The 20,616-nt window shown below is 45.4% G+C and overlaps 1 protein-coding gene and 1 long non-coding RNA gene across 3 annotated transcripts in view; one reads left to right on the top strand and one right to left on the bottom strand.

The window, feature by feature from the left end:
• LOC135368559 (uncharacterized) overlaps positions 1–20,616 on the top strand; it is a 113,960-nt gene that overhangs the window by 7,752 nt on the left and 85,592 nt on the right. The gene's annotated exons all lie outside the window — the stretch shown is intronic.
• The window catches only part of LOC135368568 (uncharacterized), a 109,406-nt gene that overhangs the window by 1,384 nt on the left and 87,406 nt on the right, over positions 1–20,616 (bottom strand). Inside the window, exons 3-4 of one of the 2 annotated variants that reach the window (XR_010414822.1) lie at positions 3,097–3,190; positions 786–945 (exon numbers count right to left, since the gene is read on the bottom strand). This is a non-coding gene — a long non-coding RNA (uncharacterized LOC135368568). Of the gene's footprint in view, positions 1–444; positions 946–3,096; positions 3,191–20,616 lie in introns of those variants that run through there. The other variant, XR_010414821.1, reaches the window with a different exon arrangement.

Here is a 20,616-nt window from a genome sequence, read left to right on the forward strand (position 1 = left end):
TGTGACAATTATGAACAGCATAAGTGTCACAAAAAAGGCGTACGCCTCCCGTTTTCAACGAATCAGGGCAGATAACGATATCATTCGAGATGGTGGTTGGCTAGGAGCGTGCTCTGCGGTGAAGTTCGTTTTTAAGAGTGTATGCCTGCCGTTTTCAACAAATTAAGGGACACGACGATGTCATTCGGGATTGTGGTTGGCTAGGAGCGTGCTATGCGGTGAAGCTCTCTTTTTTAGAGTGCACGTATTGACCTTCACGGTCCCTTATTAGGCTTCCGAATGATGGCGAAATAAATAACTTCTCAAACTTCCTCCGAGGAAATTCAGGCATATACAGGACAGCATGCTGGTTGAGCCATTTGAAGCCTGACCTTTTACAGAGTGATCGATTCTCCGAGCAGTTGGATAACGCTGAACCCATTTTCAAACGTGTATATATAGGTCTCACACAAATCACTTCTTTCACGCTCGACCATAAATACGGCGTTTATTCCTCGCTTTCCACCCCATAACTCGCACGTTGATTATCGAACACGCAACCTCATTTCTTTTTTTTTTTTTACTGGTCTTGGCTATCCCGAAATCGAAACCCGTAAGGTGTCAAAATTAGGCCTAGAGGTGAATATGTCCTCACGATTTCTCAATGTTCCGTGATTACGGGTTCGATACACACGTGTATGCAGGCCCGCAGTAGATGAACCGGTGTTGCTACTGTATTATTACCGACCAATTACTCGTGCTGGTTTCCTGATCAAATACGAGCGCCATATTGATGTAGGGCTGACTTCGTGAGATGCGTGATGCGATGCGCGCGCTCCATCGGAGTCTTCATCTCTGTACAGATCCACTGAAGCATGATACTTCTGCATTGGTAATCGTAGACGTAGCGCAATACAGGTTGCTGTTGCACACTTGAAGTGCCCTATGGGCACGCTCGTGGCGGCACTGTAATAACAATAATCATATGCGTGATATTTGTCTGCCTAGTGTGGCGACATGTTACTAAGCATACTATTAACTTCACCACATAGCACGCTCCTAGCCAACCACAATCCTGAATGACATCGTTCTCGCCCCTGATTTGTTGAAAACGGGAGACTTACGCCTTTTTTCGTACCACTTATGCATAGGAAGTGACTTTTTCGGGGTAAATGCCTTTCTCTGATTCGGCGGGTAAAAATCGGGCGATAATTGTGCATTCGGTGTTATCCTATTCTTTTTTCTTTTGGGTGGGGGGAGGGGGTTGACCAACCAGCGCTAACCCCCGAAGGCATAGACAGATCCGACACACATGGGTGTATTGCCGGGAACGTAAGTGACCCACTCTTACATGTGTTACACGTTGTGACCTTAGTTCGTCCTCAGTGCGGCAACGTCACTTTAGGATTTCACAGTGACTGGAATCCGGGGAGAAATCGGGTTTAACCCGAATTGGTCGGAGTTCAGTTCGGTGGGGGGGGGGCTTAACCCGAAAAAGTCACTCATAATGGGTACAAAAAAAGGCGTACGCCTCGCGTTTTCAGCGAATCAGGGGAAAGTCAGCGGAGTCAGCGGAGCTGGCTATACGTGGTAACGTCCATTTTTAAGACTGCATTTGTGCGTATGCATTACTCACATCAATTTTTGCTGTTGAACTATTTTGTATATTCAGCATTGGATTGAGATTGGACTAAAAATAATACGGAGATCACTTCTTACGGTATTCAACACTGATCTCCTATACGTATCGTTTCTGTGAAATCTCGAATATTGTTAAAAATAACGATGCCCGTAGAGATCATCGGGAACGATACGTGTGCGTTAGTATAGTGTGTTCTATACATGCGGAGTATGGTATTAAGTTAGCTTAAATAGCTATGGCGTGTCTTATATGTTTATGTTCGTGAGAGGACCACGCTGAAGGTGATGAAACACATGTTTGTTGGTGTCTGCTGTTGTTGTTCACATGTTTGTTGCAGCATTGGAAAGCGTACACGCTTAAAAATGAACTTCACCACATAGCAGGCCTCAAATCAAAGGAGAGAACGTTGTATTCGGGACGATGGTTGTCTATAGGAGCGTGCTATGCGGTGAAGCTCTGTTTTTAGATTGTAAGATTGCTTCGAACATCAATAATGGTGAGAAACAACAGCGGGTCTATACTTCGTCTTACATACTAAAACTAAAAATCTGAACTGAAACGTAAGTTGAATTATGAGGGCGAGAAGTATGAAAAAATGTATTGTAAAGTGAGGGAGCGTTTTGAACTGAAGTTCCACTGTTTACTACACGTGTGATTTTTTTATAGGAACAGGAAGGCATCAAATACGTGGCTGCACTCGGAGAAGGTATATACTTCGCGCAACAATTAGAAACGTATGTGGCGCTGCTGTAAATTTCCCGCGCACGCAGCTCGGAAGAAAGGTGACCTGTGACTTGCACGACACACACACCATAAATAATTCACCGCAAATGCAGCCAGTCTCGACAAGTGTGTACGCACAGCTGCAGCAGAGAAATATACGCCAGTTGTGAACGAGAGAGCCGTCGCTCCGGTACAAATGGTTTCTTCAAGTTCACGGCTGACATCGCTACGTTCGTATCTGCTTGCGCGACAAAAAGAAGAAAGAGAAGAAGACGGAAAGGGCAACACGAGGAAAGAAAATGTGATTCATGGAAGTAAAGAGCATTACTACGGCGGGCATAGCATTACTGCAAAAGCGCTAGACAAGAGCGCCTGCATGATCGTCGTCGTCGTCGTCGACCACCGCTGTCATTATAGGTGCTGCGACGGCGGCAGTTTTCCTGCGTGCCAGGAAAGTACCTGGTTGTCGTCGCGGGCGAAAAAAAAAAAAGAAAGAAGAAAACAAGAAATAGAAGAAGAAATACAGGAAAGAAGTGCTACAGAGGAGATGGCGGAGGGACGGACGACACCAAAGTGGTGATTATAAATAATGAATGTACATAGAAAGTAACTGATGCGGTGCTGCGGTCGCTTCCGGTATTGGAGGTAGTTTTAGAGTACCTTGGCCCACGTCCGTTATACGGGAAAGAATACGTCATCAACTGGGTAGAACGACACCGTTGAGGACTGACTTGAAAGTTGAAGCGACTTACCCGCTTATAGAACATTTCCTTCCTGGTGCTCACTTTCGAATTTTGCTTTTTTTTTTTTTTTTCTCCGGACTCAGCGATTGTTATGGCGAGTTTCCTAGGAACGGGAACAAAACATAAGAGATTGAGAATACTGCACGGTGAATTTCTGAACCGTCGAAGTGCGTCGAATAAACTATTTGGTAGATGCACATGCATATCAGGTGCGAACTTTCGCACGGCGGCGCAAACCCTCTTGCGAATCGGAAGGTATAGCAATATCATTGTTTCGGTATATGTCCTCGGCAAAGGTCCCGATTAAAGGTTTTGTAGACAATTACATGCATGGAACAATTAATGTATAGAGCGGTTAACCTTGCTATGTTGTCACGAGGCTCTGAAAGGACAAGCATAAACTACTCAGTACAGAGTCCTAAACCGTTGATATAACGTGTCCTTGGAATTACCGTATCCGACTACATCCAATCAACGGATAAGATCCCGAGTCACGCACGCTGCCCAGGTTCCAGTAGGTGCGATAACTACTGAAGCTCTCCGTTATTCCTTGCTACTGCATAGCTGACTCTTTGCTGATGAAGCCCATGTCAGAGAATAGATGTTTCTAATCCTCCGGTATAGTTGCGGAGAATGGATTTCGCTGTCTCCGAATTCGGATATGCGGAGGCGAGGCACCGATGATTTTCATGAGTTTCGGACGATTTTGTCCATCCTGCATATATATATATATATATATATATATATATATATTTATTTATTTTTTTTTTTTTCAGATTTTGACGATGAAACACACCAATCATCATCACCACCAAAATGAAGTAGTTGTTGTTTCCAGATTTTTCATTTGTCTCTCATATTTAGCACAGAGGAGGGCAAATTAGTGACAATGATGCACTTTAAAAACAGGACTTCACCGCATAGCACTCTGTGTGCCAACCATTGCCACGAATGATACACACTCTTAGAAATGAACTTCACCGCATAGCACGCTCCTAGCCGACCGTCATCTTTAATGACATCCGACATCGTTATCTGCCCTGATTTGTTGACAACGGGAGGCGTACGTCTTTTCTGTGACAATTATGAACACAAGTGTCACGAAAAAGGCGTACGCGGATAAACGATATCATTAAAGATTATGGTTGGCTAGGAGCGTGCTATGCGGCGAAGTTCATTTTTAAGAGTGTAGTTCCTACAATATGATTTTGCGGAAAACGTTGCCATGCACAAAGTTCCCCACGCACCGGAGCAAAAGCGCTGCCATTCACTGAACTCAAAACATGCGCTCAACATACCCCATTCGCAACATAAACAATTGCACGTATACAAAAAAGAAAGTGGGCGTCACGCAGCTTTCACTTAAAAGAAAATTGCTTCTGCACTGTAGATCACTCCGCATGTAACGTATGAACACTTTCCGAGAATGACGATAAAGTATATTCCCGCTGCGTGCTTAATTAGACCCAGAAGAAACGAGACGTACAATGTCGTCTCTTCTTTTTTTTTTTTTTTTTTGATCTTTGGCTAGACGACTTCGAAGGCGTCGTCAGCCGCGGGGTGTCGGTTCGCGTCTCGCGCGTAATGACTTTGCATACGCAACGAAGCTATGCACGCATCATTCATTCGCCCACATGGTTCGCTACCTGTAGAATCGAAATGAAAGAGCTCTCCGTACGAGCCTAAAAGGAGTGGTCCTGCACTGCGCCGTGAGTGAAGGTGATGGGTTCGGCTTTCACCTGTGCTTGCAGCGAAAAAAATTGCGCGCATAAAGACGCATTAGTGAACTCGGCGCGCAACGCCCTGTACAGTATGACTGTTGCTGAGGCTTCGAAACGTGTACGGCATTCGTAGAACGGGATGAGATGTTGATTTTTGTTTCTGTTCTTGTTGATAAACTGGGAAGTGACTTTTTCGCCTAGATTCGGAGGTAAAAATCGGGCGCAATTTCTAAATATGCAATTCGGGGAGAAATCGGGCCATAATTGTGCATTCTGGTGTTGTCGGGTGTTTCTGTTTCTCCTCCTGTGTATTACGTCCTTCCCTAATGTTTTTTTTTTTTTTTTTGTGGGGTGGGGTGGGGTGTAACCTACCAGCGCTAATCCCCGAAGGCATAGACAGTGCCGACACACATGGGTGTATTGCTAGGTACGTAAGTGACCCTTTCTTACATGTGTCACACACGTGGCTATAACTTTGTTCGCCTTCAGTGGAAACGTCACTTGAGGATTTCATACTGACTAGCATCCGGGGAGAAATCGTGTTTAACCCGAATTGGTCGGAGTTCAGTTCGGGAGAAGGAATAACCGGGCGGAATCGGGTTTAACCCGAAAAAGTCACTCCATATATAATTATAACCGTTCGGAAATATGTATGACCATGCGCTTTTCTGATAGAACTGTATCACATAAGGGGTCTGAAGTTTTCGGCTTAAACCCGATTCCCCCCTCCCGAATCAGTAGAGGGCCAATTCGGGTTAAACCCGACTCACCCCGAATTTCAATCGCGTGTAAGCAAAGGCATGTAACCTGAAAGAAGTAATACCCTACAGAGACATAACACGCCGAAGACGGACCATCGAACGTTTTTTTGTGACTGCGTAAAGGCACACGTAAAGATGCATGTAAAATGCTTTAAGGGTTAGTAAGGATGAGATTAATGTGCTGAAGCACACTCATTTGGAAGCACACAAATACATAGGACACAACAAAATGTAAATCCATTTTTGATCGTTCTCCTGTTCCTTTTTGCGAAAAATCATTATACTCTCCTCTCTTTTCCTCCACTTATACTGCATATGGAATATATTCCCTGCAGAATTTATTCCCTCTTTTGTCCGTCGGTTTCGTCTTATTTTTCCCCCTCCGATTTTTATGACGTAGGTGTGATTTCGGGAAATCTTTGCCGACAAACCTTAATGAATGCACCGTAGCTTTCATACACAGCTTTGTCGTCTTTCGTACCTTTTCACGTGCATTCGTAGACGGCCAGGGAGTCATACTTTCACACAATGGTTTGCACCACAGTCATGTCCAGACGTGCATTCGTAGAGAGAGGGAGGGGGTACGCCTTTTTGTGGCAATTATCATATATCCATTCCAAATTGACACAAAAAGGTTTTAGCCCCCCCTCTTCGAATTAGAAGCGATAACCCTATCATTCATTCGTGACAACGGTTGGCGCAGACCGTGCTATGCAGTGAACTTCTCTCTCTCTTCTTTCTCTCTCTTTTCCAGCAGGAGCCCCCTCCTTTCATCCCAACCACACATATGTACGCTCCGTTCTCTCCCATTCCCTGTTCCATGCGCCATATATGGTAGCTGGATGCTGTGTCCAGAGTCCACACATTCTTAGCCGCTGTCGTCACATATATCTGCCATGCGCTTTCTGGGTACATTCCAGACATAGCACCTCCGGGTGTACATTGCAGGAATGCAGCCTTGCAGGGGGCGAGGCCTCACTGCCGGGGAAGGTTGTCCATCGTGTAATGGATGGCACACGTTTTGGCACAAAAGCAGAAGAGAGAGAGAAGGCTGAAATCAACTGGGTTCCTACCCTTTGGAAAACGAAATGGACACTTCGACGCGTCTTCAGAACCTTGCCGAATCTATGGCGTTGCAATCCACGTGACCCATACATGTAATCCTCCAAAATAACCTAACCTTTCCGCTCTTTCTTTTTTCAATAGCCATACTCCCACCCTGAAATATTGTTTCTCTACGTTATGCGAAATTAATTTCTAATTTGGAAAAGTATAACGTCATAGGCTGCACAGTCTGCCACGCAACCGGCAAAATTGTACCTCGAAGGTCGATTTCCGTCTCCTCACCTCAGCTGCCGGCAGTCTTCCAACGAAGGGCGGACCGCGGAGAGCGCCGTTCCTCAGAGACGAACGCCTAAGCAACCGCAACAACGACAATAGGTGATGGGGTGTTTCAGCTACTCATCCCTTGTGCGACTTTTCTTCAGTAAATTCGTGCGAGCGCTTTGTGTTCGCTGACGGCATTGATATTTTGCGCACTGAGTGCACTTATGCAGTTATGTTAGTTGTCACAAAAAGGCGTGCGTGTACACCCCGCGGTTTCCTCAAATCAACAGTGATAAGCGTTCTGCACACCTTCACCGCATAGGGTGCTCTTAGCCAACCATCATCCCGAATTGAACATTCTTCTCTCCAATGATCTGTTGAAAGTGGGAGGCGTACGCCTTTTTTGTGACAATTATGTACTGCATAAGTTTCACACACACAAAAAGGCGTACGCTTCTACACTCTTAGAAATGAACTTCACCACATATCACGCTCCTACACTCTTAAAAATGAACTTCACCACATAGCACTCTCCTAGTCAACCATCACCCCGAATGACTATGTTCTCTCCCCAGATTTGTTGAAAACGGGAGGAGGAGCCTATTTTGTGCCGTGCATAATGAACACAAAATAGACTCCTCCTCCCGTTTTCAATAAATCAGAGGCGAGAACGTTGTCATTCGGAGTGATGGTTGGCTAGGAGCGTGCTATGCAGTGAAGCTCATTTCTAAGAGTGTAGACAACCATCATCTCGAATGATATCTTTATCTGCCCTGATTTGTTGAAAACGGGAGGCGTACGCCTTTTCTGTGACACTTATGCCGTTCACAATTGTCACAAAAAAAGTCGTGCGCCTCCCGTTTTCAACAAATCAGGGCAGATACTAACAACATCATTCGAGATCATGGTTGACTAGGAGCGTGATATGCGGTGAAGTTCATTTTTAAGAGTGCAGTTTTCAACAAATCAGGGCGGAAAAGGATGTCATTCGATATCCGTTTGCTAGAAAGGAGCGTGCTATGCGGCAAACCTCTGTTTTAAGAGCTACGAAATAAAGCAAATATCTTTTAGTCCGTAATAGTGGAATTTTCTAACAATTTTCTCTCGCTGTATTCGTGCGTTGTATCCTCACAGAAAACGCCGACAGATGAGCATACCTTTTTTTCCTTGCACGAACACCCAGTAGTACAGAGCCGCCATGTATAACAACCCGAACGAAGTAGACACTGACACTTTCGGCAGGTGATAGTCACCGTGTCCGAGAAAAACCGGTAGAAGCTTTGCCCAAGGCAGCGACCCGTCGACCGGATCCTTTGATTCTAGGTTCTATACGTAAACACAGCACGTATATAGGCACGGAAGAATGGCATAAAATATACTTAACGAGTTTGTCTTTATTTGCAATGATTACAGGGCGGACGCGGCGTCGCGACTATGCGCTTCCTGACGGATATCACAATGTTTTCATGCTGACGTTTCACGCCTACTATTTGGAGGCTGCATGGGAGTCATCGTGGAGCACACTCTTAAAAATGAACTTCACCGCATAGCACGCTCCTAGCCAACCATAATCTCGAATGATATCGTTATCTTCCCTGATTTGTTGAAAACGGTAGGCGTACGCCTTTTTTGTGACAATTATGAACAGCATAAGTGTCACAAAAAAGGCGTACGCCTCCCGTTTTCAACAAATCAGGGCAGATAACGATATCATTCGAGATTATGGTTGGCTAGGAGCGTGCTATGCGGTGAAGTTCATTTTTAAGAGTGCAGGTGCACCTGCACGTGCTTAAAACAGAACTTCACCGCATACACTCTTAGAAATGAACTTCACCGCATAGCACGCTCCTAGCCAACCATCATCTGGAGTGATATCGTTATCTGCCCCGGGGGCTTAATCGCTTCATCGTCGTTACGGTCGTTGCAAGCTAACGAGTGGCGGGAAATTCAAAAAGGCGGGCGGGAAATTTAAAAAGGTGGGCACGTGATAAAACACGTGCACGGCGCTCTTCGCGCGATACGTGAAGGCCGTGGTACACGTCACGCGCAACGTGTCACGTGCCCACCTTTTTGAATTTCCCGCAACTCGTTAGCTTGTAACGACCGTAATGATGATGAAGCGATTATGCCCACTGATTTGTTGAAAACGGGAGCCGTACGCCTTTTAGCTTGCCATCCATAATCCTGAATGACATATCGTTCTCTCTCCCGATTTCTTCAAACCTGGTGGCGCATATACGCCTTTTTGTGACGCCCATGCAGTCATGTTAGCCGTCATAAAAAGGCGTACGCCCCGCCCTGTCCACAAATCAAGTGTGATAAAGGTATCACTCTGTATACAACAGTTGTCCTTCACCGCATAGCACATTGGTTCCGGCAACCATCACCACGAATGGTATTGGGTTACCGTTTCTGATTCGAAGAGCGAGGGGGGCGTACGCCTTTTTTGTAGCAGTTTGGATGCATCATAATTGCTATAAAAAAGCGTACGCCTCCTCTCTCTCTTCAAATCAGGAGAGACAACCCTATCATTCGTGGCAATGGTTGGCGCACAACGTGCTATGCGGTGAAGTTGTGTTCTGAGAGTGTTATCGGTGAAGTTCTAATTGATTGATTGAGTTGAAGGGAAAATAAAGTGGAGATTTCGGCTTGACTATAGTGCGATATCAGGAACTCCACATCAAGTTCAAGTCAAAGTAGTGAAGTTCTGTAAAAGTGTTGGTTGATTCTTGCAAGACGACTTGTGCGTGAGAGCGGTGTCCTTAGAACTACGAATACGAATCAAAATATCGAATATTGCGAAACAAAAGAGTATTTTATTGCGTAGAGCAAAGAAAGCCAAAGTAGGTTATTACACAACACGATGTCACGAATGCATTGATCTGCCGTTTCCTTGCCTCAATGAGCACTGCTCCCTTGGTCTGTAAACTAGGCGTCTGTCAATACAGACAAGGTAGCGAGAGGTTGTTTTCGGTCAGAAGCGTGTACCGGCCAGAAGAATTATTTCTCCTCGAAAGCTTGTAAGAGCAACGCCTGTGACCCGAGCCGTTCGGCTGAGTGTGGTAGTGCCCGCACTCAATTTCGTGCTCACTCGAGCGCATCAACGCCGATCTAGTAACCGCAATGTTAGGAACTGGGAACGTTCTTTTGAGAGGGACATTGGCATTCATTGGCGGGAGCTCAATATTTGTTGCGTGTACAACAGAAAGAAAGCGTGCCTTGTCGTTCAGACTTCAGCAAGGCGTTCGATGCGTACTCAAGTCAACATTCATACAACCGAATGGTGCACAGGTCGACACTTCTCTATCAATCAATCCATTCATCGTCACAGCATGGTGGGCTTTACACGTTGCCCATCACATCACATCACATCATAACTCATCTCCTAGGATGACTCCATGACATAGGCAAGACTGAGCGATGGACGAAGACACGTAAACAAAACACAACAGCATTTGAAAACAACAACATTTGAGCCCTCGTGTTGTGTTTTGTTTACGTGCACTTGCTTATATGGTGGGGAGTTTGATCCACCAGCTAGCCTGCAACTACGTCATTCTGTTCTAGGATGGCCACTCTCAATCAATACCAATCACGCAGACGTCATAATCACCGCCGTTGCTTCGCGGCGCTAACACGGAGTATATATATAAACAACAATTTATTATTCAACAAATATAATAAATATAGTAACCTGTCGCCTCGACGTGAATGAAAAGGCCCCCCGCAAGGAACGCCCTGCCTCCCTATGGTCCAGTCAACCAGCCGTTTTTGGCATTCTGGCGAGCAGCGGACGACCGGCCTTGACACCCAGTCCCGCATCGTGGGAACTCTACGGCGCATATATGTAGGTAGAGTTATGTAAGAGCCGCCAAAGAGAATCACAGCCAGTCGTCCACAACAAAAGAACAGCAGAGCCCCCTTTATTTGGCCCGAGAAACAGGTGACAGCACGCTGAAGGTGCACCCCGCTGAGAGGATGCGCTTGAGATCACCACTGACATGGGAGGCGACCGAGTTCGAGGATCTTGCAGATAGTCCCGTGATTTGAAGGTTTGGGAGGAGGCTGTCAGTGGCGCTTAATTGTGTCATTGACATGGCGCGCAGGACGCGTATAGTTATATCGCGAGTGAAGGCTATGCTATAATGGCTCGAAATCAGCGAGTCGTAAAGATTATGTATAACTTCAGAGCACGAAATGAACGAGGAGCGATTGAAGAGAACACATTCTAACGATCGTATATAAAATGATGCTCTATCAAGTGCTGCCCGGTCGCAAGTAGTCCCGTGTCAGCTGGCGTGTGTGAATGCAGATTTTTTTGCACGTTCTGGAGTCCAGTATGATATCACGGCGACATTGGTCCGAAAATGTAGCGATTGAGAAATCTAATCTCTCTCTCCATCTCTTGATCTACACTCTTAAAAAAAGATGTACTTTAACTCCTTTCCTTGCCGCACATATCACTCCCCTTTTGGAGTAGTCATCGCTTGAGAAACAGGAAATTTCGGTTTATTGAATTGCAACTTTATTTCACATTGTAGCAAGTACAATGTGGGAGGCCCAGTGCAAAAAAACTGCAAGAAGCAGCTTGTCAAATACAGTCAAACTCCTTTACAACAAAACTCAGGGGACAGCAAAAAAAATTCGCAGTAAAGGTATTTTCGTTAAAAAGGATGTCCATTATTGGACCTATAGGGCTCCAGCGGGACCGCAAAAAAATTTGCTGTAGGGGTATTTTCGTTAAAAAGGTGTTCGCTATAAAGGAGTTTGACTGTAGTAACCCAGACACGTGGATCTGTTACAACAACAATTTTATTTTGAGTTGATAAATGGGGAGTTTCATCACCAGGGGCGATACTTCACTCCATTGCTGGTGGTGATGTGGGGAATGAAATAATGAGCCCCTTCACAATAAGGATCGAAGTATTATGGTGTCCAAAAACGTCAAAGGAGCTCTGAGGGCAGAGCGTTGGTGAGCTGATGGTTGGTGAGGACCGGAACTGATGCTATAGGAGCTATACTTGACGTATATCGATTAATGAAAAGCTCATTGATGTAACTCGGTAAACTAAAATACGAGAGATTGCTAAAACTTTTCTGCAGATGTTTCGGAAGAGATTGTCATCCAAAGTTTTCACCGAGTGCATCACCTTTTCGGAATACGTGTCATACTTTTGGACGCAAATTAATGCCGCATTTACGTCATGGGGCCGTGAATCCTTACAGCCATTGCTAGGATTTGTAAGGATTGTAAGGAAAAAAAAAAGTACGATGAATAAGCAGGAGAGAAAGTGCTGGCAAATGTGTACAAAAACGGTGAAGAACTTGTTCTCTCCTGTCGAAGTCGTACAGGTGGTAGCAACGAGACAATCGACGCGAGATTTTCTTTTCTTCCTGTCTGTGTCGAAGCGCCGCAAACCTCCGGCACAACTGCGACAACAAAGGACGTGAAATGAACAGAAGCCTTCAGTGCTGGACGCACGAAGTACAGGTGCTTCCATGTTATTGTTCCGCACAGAGAACCTGAATGGGAAAGACCAAATGGTTAGCGTCGGGAGTTCTAAAGGGTAAAGGTACTCACGCACTTGTTCCTGCTACCGCACAGGTGCATTCACCGTCTGCTACTTCTGATACTTTCTCCGGAGAGGGTGTCGGATATTTATGGTTGATAACGCCCATTTACTGCTGCTGTACCAACCGCAAACAACATGACGGGGCATTTGTGGACATAGTGTGTCGTCACTTGTCCTCCTCTTTACAGAAACTTCGTCGCCAGGTATCACTTCGTCTTTCCCTGACACACCGAAACACCTGTCTGCATAACCCAGCTTTAAGCGAATGTGAGCTCATTAAGGTGGCAGGTGAGACTACATATCTGCTACACCAAAGAATGGAGACACAGGGCTTGGCAGAAACCGCCAGATGGCGTTCATGCATCATGGCCAGCTGCACAACTGGATCGTGGAGGCCGCTGCTTATAACAGTATACGCCGTCTGTAACAGCGGGTTGAGGAAACGTTTTAATAACCTCACAGCTTGATAACAATGACACAGTCAGGATACACTCGTCAAAATACTCCGGCGTATGAGCAAAGCAAAAACATTTTTCCAAGAGCGCAGGCTACACAAAATTATATATTTTTTTCGTGCGCATGTTATGTTCCTCTCAAGATTAACCACAATTCGTAAGAACGTTCATCTTATATACCTATATATACAAAATATACGAGACGTGGACAACAGAAGTAGGAGTAGTAAGTAAAAGAAGGATTTATTATGAATTAAACTAGTTAATTAAAAAAGCGCTAAGGGAAATTTACACTCAGTCTACGTTGCGGCAGAGGCTCCGCCTTCGTCAGGACAAAAATATTAAGCACTTACTACTATTAAGTACTTAATACTTTTGTCCTGACGAAGGCGGAGCCTCCACCGCAACGTAGACTGAGTGTAAATTTCCCTTAGCGCTTTTTAATCAACTAGTATAATTCATAATAAATCCTATTGCTTTACTTACTACTCCTACTTCTGTTGTCCGCGTCTCGTTTATTTTGTACTTATATCATTTCGTGCCCGTCCGACTTTTCATCTCTTATAATAGGAAGTCTCGCATTGCTGCACACGCAGGTGCTAACATCGCAGCCACGGAGGGAACATGCACATCGGTCATCCGCCTGCGTGCGCGCACCACCGCAAAGAAAACTGAGAGTCATCCGGAACAAATGCGTGAAAGTGGCCGCCGCAGCATCATTATCTAATTACTATGCAGGTGGCGGAGGTAGTCAACCTAGCCAGGAATGTGTCCGGCCGTCATTTTCGCTCCCAGTCGAAGACAGTGCGTGAATTAAAAGAGCAGTGTTTGGAAAAGCCGTCGAGCCACAAAGCTCTTGATGGGTGCACGGACACTCAAAGACTATATACTTTCTTACAGCAGTTGGTGGGCAGCTGCCTATCAGGTCGTTCCGCGTAATGTGATGCTGAGTGAAAGTGGGAAGTGTACTTATAATGCGGTTGTAGACTTTCACGGAAGAGCCGAGCGCAATATATTATGGATGATCAAGTTGTGTGACGTCAGTCTGACGAAGGGCAATTGTTTCGGACCACCCGTTGAATGCATTTAACTTTGTCGACAGGAGTGGCATTTAACTGAAGTTTCGAATTTTAGACTCTCAGCATCATGCGAAAGGCGTGTGACAGCGTTTGTCTTTGTGCTACACTCTTAGAAATGAACTTCACCGCATAGCACGCTCCTAGCCAACCGTCATCTCGAATGATATCCTTCTCTGCCCTGGTTTGTTGAAAAACGGGAGGCGTACGCCGTTTTTGTGACACTTATGCTGTACATAACTGTCACAAAAAAAGGCGTACGCCTCATGTTTTCAACAAAATCAGGGCAGATAACGATATCATTCGAGACGATGGTTAGCTAGGAGCGTGCTATATATGCGATGCAGAAGGCAGGTCTAGCTCAACGACCCATCTAACACTTTGCTCTCCCCGACGAACTCATGGACCCTCTGCGTATCTCCGCCCTTCATCTTCTATCCTGCATCAGTCTTCTTTTTTTTTTTTTTTTTTGCTATAGTCGTGACGACGCCCACTTCTGTGTGGCCAACAACGGCGAGCCGATTCTGCCATTACCCCCCCCCCCCCTACCCCTCATTTCTGAGAGAGTAGTTTTTGAATGATTTCTCTCTTTCTTTAGTATTCTAATTTCGAAGAGCGGCAGGCACAAAATAAAGCACGGCCGGGTCTCCGATAGGACGATGGGGGTGCGGGCGAGCTGGCGGTGGGGCTGGACATCCACACTCGAAACACTGAGGTGGAGGAACACAGAGAACAAAACAAATGCGTTATCTTATCTCTGTTCCTCAATCGCGGGGTTTTGAGCACGGATCTCCATTCGTTATATCGCGCTGGTCACTAAGTGCGCAGTTCTATTTATCTCGATCAGCGGGGCCAAGTACGAAAGGTTTCTACGCATTCAAACGGCACAGCGAAATTGTGACACGCCATATCTGCAAACGATAAGTCAATTGATCAGCTTTGGCACACACGCCCTGCTGAGAGGCAAACAAGAAGTGGAAGCAAAGTTGTTTTTGTGAACGGGAAAATGGGCCGCAAGTATTATCTCACACAAATCGCATATGTCGGGAATGATGTTTGTATTTTCAATAATTTTATTTTCCAGTAAATTGGCGGAATAGGATGCTAACAAGTCACTCGCTGATCTATTTTAGGTCACATGTTTTTCTTCTTGTTTTTTTTTTTTTTTTTCAGTAGAGTGAAAGTGTGTAGAGCGGGTTCAGCGGAGCAGAACAAAATCTGTTCTTGTGCGTCGGTGGGCTATTTATACGTACGTGTTGCAGAACAAACAGTCAGCAACGGTGCATGTAAGAAAAAGTGAGTGGCTGCCCTTTAGTTCCAGGACGCTTATTAGGGGGCGTTCCACGCGTAATCTCTCTCTCGCGGCGGGCCACGTAAACATATGCACTGAACGAGCCGGGTGGCCACTTTTGCTAACATCGGCAGCTGGGAAGAGTCGACAAGATTGATGAAGCTTTTCAAGGGATGAAGGAATTGTAAAATGTAGAGCATCCTCCTTCTACAGTGGTAATAGATTTGAACGAGCAGCCTCTTGCGTTCCCACGTATAGTGTATATACATGCATATTTATATTGCAGTTCCTTGCCCCCGTTCTTGTTTCGAGCGCCATGTCAAAGGTTAACGAAGGTACGACGGTATGCGTACTTCATCTATCGGTCGAAGCTACTTTAGGAGATACGAAGTAGCTGTGAAGTTACTACGGAGGGAAATACGGACGCTCCACGTTCTGTCGTGACGTGCAGATATTCCTGCAGCTAATCTCGCAGCTTATTCGATAGCAGGCGAAAACTTTCTTCACAAGAAAGGGCCGGTTACCTATACCAGGAAGGGATACCCACTGCTGTTATCGTAGAAAAGTCCCTTTCTATATCTCTTTATTTTTTAATCTGGGTGTGAGGAAGGTTAGTAATATGAGCAAAATCAGAAGTCCAGGATTGATGCTGCATATCACACTATCATTTTCTTAATTTTATTAGCTTTACCGGGTTCATATAACCATCAAGCGTTTTAATAAACGCGTGATCATCTTGCAGAGGGAGAAGGAATGATCTATGCTTTCACACCACAATAACGTTTAAGATCCTTTCTCAGCAGTGCCCAATTTCAATATTGCTTCAGAGTTCAGACAGGTGTTTGTTATTTTTTCATCCAACATCAACGTCAATGTTGCTTCATGGTGCTTGTGGCATTGCGAAATAACGCATCAATTGGGCATTGTGCTTCTTAGTTCAGATATGTTGAGACAGTTGGTGGTGATGTAGTTCTAATAAAAATGTGTTATCATTCTACACGAAAATATTTTGGAAGCGTAAGACAAAGTTCAGTCTGCCGATTATACCTGTGGTGCAATAGAAGAGCACACTCAAAGAAAAAAATCAGCAAATTGGAGAGCAGTTACAGATTCTAGTTCCCTATTGCAATTACTCCCCATTCTAGCTAATCCCCTGACTCAACGCTATACCTATACATAAAGAAAGTCTGCTGAATGCCTTCTCTTCCTTCCTCGCTACGTAGAGGTGCTGGTGATGGGAATGCTTGCCGTAGTCGGCCACACTTAGGCGCGTAACGTCACGACTATCGATCGTGCGTCCTGGGCCGACTTCCCACAGTTCCCTCGCTTCAGCCAGTCGCCGCAGACGACTTCAAACAGAGACTTTCTATGGCTACAAGTAGCTGCACATGCGGCTGGTCTCCATAGCTACGGTCGGCGAAGCACGGTCCTGATTGGCGAACTCTTAATGACTACGTCACGCCGCTTAAGCGATCAGGCATTGCTTACTCTAGGTGGTGCTGCCCGACCCCGAAATTTGCTACCCAGCGCTGCAAGAACTCCTTAAAGGGACCGTCGCATCCAAAAAAGGTTATGGAAAAACTTATGGAACCGATACCACTTTGTTCGGTATCGGCCTACAATCCATAGACAATCCTCAGCTGCAGGGGCTCTGGCGGCGTGACGTCACTCCCTAAGCGGAGGAGTGAGAGGGCGGAGCTCAAAGGAGGAAGGTGCCGTCCAGACAGCCGCGCGCGGCCTTCCTTTTCTCAAGGTCGCACCCTGATTGGTTCTTAGGGGGTGACGTTTTCTCGTTTTTCCCGAGAGGTAATTCCGGCATACTCTCAACATCCGCCGTCTGCTCTTGTCATGTATTCCGTTCCGTCGAATAACAGTCAAACTACGCCACTCTTTCGCGTGGGATTTTCGATACCGTGGTCAATCCTTTTAAACTTCTGTGTGATCAGGTGATATGATACGATAAGGACTTAAAGTACTCCTTCTTCTTCTTCTTCTTGGAGTCTGCACCTCCCCGTTGCGTCACTCTAGCCCCCAGTATCGCGTCCATTTGCGGAGATGACTCATCCGAGTGCTATTCAGTCTGGCGCTCAGAGGGGGCAGGAAATGTGAAGGAATTAATGATGACAGGTGAACAGCATTCCCTTGCCAGGTAGAACAAGTTCCCCTTATCGATAAGTCGTGCACGATGGGCACGACTGATACAGGTGCAAGTCAGCGCAAGGTGGCGGATGCCGACCGGGAGTCGTGTATCGCGTGGCCTTTGAGCTGCCCGGCTATCATAAATGACGGCGGGCCTTCCCACTGTCTGCTCTGACTGTTATTATTTTCTATTGTGGGAACAGCTGATATTAATCAGGGGTGGGGTTTTTCTCCATACAAAGGAGGGCTACTGATCTGCGACATATCCTATATCTACTCCATTACGCGCAATTAAAATTATTCGCTTTTATAATTTCATACTACGGTAGTAAGATAAAAAGAGTAAGAAAGTATGTTTACGAAAGTGAATTTGCTGCAGTGGCGTCCTTCGTCAAGAGCAGCCTATATACATCCAGATATCAAATGAATGCGTAGTAGTAGACCCTCATAACTGCGACTAACCTCTCCGGGTATTTTTAACGTTACATATACCCCCCCCCCCCCCCCCCCAAGCAGATATCCCAACTCAACTCCAACAGATGTTCATATATTGAGCAAGAAATGATAGTTGTTACTGTCAGCAGCTCTTCTATTTCTCTTTCTCTTTTGTGCACAGAGATTTTACAGCTGATTTCGCGGCATTGGCTTTAAAAATAGATTCCCTCAAAGCTGCACACATGCGTCGCGTGGCCACATTATGAATGAACTGTCCACATTGCTTGACATTGAAAGTGCTGATGACCGTGTGACCATTATTTTTCACGCATCCTATTTCATAAAAGAAAAGGAAAAGCGGGGAGTATATCCTGATACAACTCATTGTTTTGCTTCAACCAAAGTTGTACTTTATTAGAACTGTCTTCCCCTACACCAAAGATAATTCGATTTAGTATTTATTTCGCTTTGCTGTGTCACTTTATTTATTTATATACCCCAAGGGCCCTTACAGGGCATAATGTGTGCAGGTTTATGTTAATTCGATCCCTTTACGTTGTGAATTGCACGGAATACGTTCGTCACAAATAAATAGAACAAAAATGAGAGGAGAATCCGGGTTACTTCCTTCAATGACTTCGTTTTTCCAATAGTTCCCAGATTAGTTCATACCTACAGGAAATATCAGCAAAGTAACATGCATCTGTGACGTCCTCTGCAAGAGTAGCTAAAGGGTTGTCTGCAGGGTTTTCCCGTCCTTATTTTCGCTTTAGAGCGCAACGAGGAACCACTCGGACTCCTCCGAACGTCCTTGCTCGAACGACCCCTTCGGCTTCGCCGCATTGACCCGAACCCCGAGGAAAAGCCCACTTTATGAACCTCTCACTTTTACGCCGGGCGCGTATCACACAATGGAACGAACCTTACACGACTGTTATGCAACACCCAACTTCCTTTGGCAGAAAACGTGAACATCGTGCTCTTAGATTACGATATTGAAAGAGAAATGCCGTGATTAATTTGCATGTAAATGAAACGTACTATCTCGCACGGTCAGTCTCGCGTAGAATCCGCCCTCCTTCCTGGCCGTTATTGTTTTGCCGCCTATCTCAGCTGCGAATCAGCGGACGGTCGGGCGAGTTTCGGTTTCGTTGTCGATCCACGCGTCGTTTGTACATGCTGAAAATTGGGCCACTGGAAACGAGGAGGAGATCGCTGGTAGATCACGGAGCATTGTTCTAAGGAAAACGAAACCGGCGGTTTAATGTATTTTCAAGGTTGAGTGGAAGATTGCATGATTTCATTCGTACGAGTTGTATCACGCGCGTACGATACTGTATAGATTATTATTTCAGGCTATTGTGCGCTGACAGGCTGATACGTCCAGAGTTGGAATGAAAAAGTGGTTGCGTGGCTGCACAGGGCAACGGTGAAGTAACAAGGGTGCAGTGGCCACTTATATAGATCTGAGTGGCATTGCACAGACCGAGGGAAGGGCTGAGAGAAGATGTGTGCGTTACTCAACCATGCCCCTGGAGCTCTCCAGCATGATGAATACTGAAATGAATGCTGCTTTCAGGATCTACCATTGCAATTAACTATGAAATATTAGCTTACTGTAAAAGTGTTTAATTGTACTGTCTAAACTTAAGGACATTCAGGGAATGTTCTGCGTGTCACGTTGTATGTTCTAAGCTGGTGCATGCAGCTCATCTGGGTTAGAGTGCTGGAAGTATGAGGTCTCTCCAAGATATTGGGAATTGTTCTGCGATATGTACCCACTTAGTGTCAAACACTTCCTTGGCGAACGCCGAGATCGACGATCAAGCATGCATTGTCGATTTAAAAACGAAGGCGCAATGACGAAATGATGTTCGAATGAGGAATCGATACCCAGCAGTGTAAATGTTCTCATATAAATGTAGTGTGGTAAATTGCACTCAGTGGGTCAGTTTGACTTAGTGAAACTCATTGGTTGAAATTACAATTTTTCTATGATTTTCCCGTCATCGTTAATAAGTATATTTCGCGGGACCGTTTAAATTCGAGGAAATATGACGATAGCGAAATTCGCAGAAATTGGGTCATCACGAAAACAGCATAAGAAAAGGAGAAGCCGAAGCTCTTTTTCAGCACGTTATGTATGTGTTTATGACTACGTCTGAGTTATAAACTACGTTTGTGTTTTTAATGGTGTGTTGGCATCCTCATGTGAACGTATTGTTAATATCATCTGGATACCGCCATTAACGCCTAGTGCGCTTTGGCCAATATATTGACAGTATATTGGTCTCTCAGTATATCGGCCAGTATAATCAACGATTTTGAACACACCTCCATGAAATGCTTGATGAGAACGCGTTCACATTTTTGACGCTCATCAAAATCACGATGAACATAACGCGAAATAACCTTCATGTTTTTCTCTCCCATCTAACCTCACTTTTTTTTATTCCGTGTTAGCGCCACGAAGCAACTGTAGCTATGAGCATCGTACAGATGTGGACAGATGGAGAGAGGACAGCAGGAAGGAGTGGGGGGGACGGGGAGGGGGGTCAGTATGCGTCCTGGGCTGACTTAAGGGGAACTGTGACGACATTCATCTGGAAAATCTTCGGGAAAACCTGAGACAGCACAGCCGGTGGAAGGATTCGAACCCACCACCTTTCAGTCTCCAGCACGACCTTGGCAACCACCAATGAGCGGGGCGCCACAACCCCCTGTGTACCTATAACCTCCTACCATTATAATT

The sequence above is a fragment of the Ornithodoros turicata genome, chromosome 9, assembly GCF_037126465.1.
Source record: "Ornithodoros turicata isolate Travis chromosome 9, ASM3712646v1, whole genome shotgun sequence".
Taxonomy (NCBI): domain Eukaryota; kingdom Metazoa; phylum Arthropoda; class Arachnida; order Ixodida; family Argasidae; genus Ornithodoros; species Ornithodoros turicata.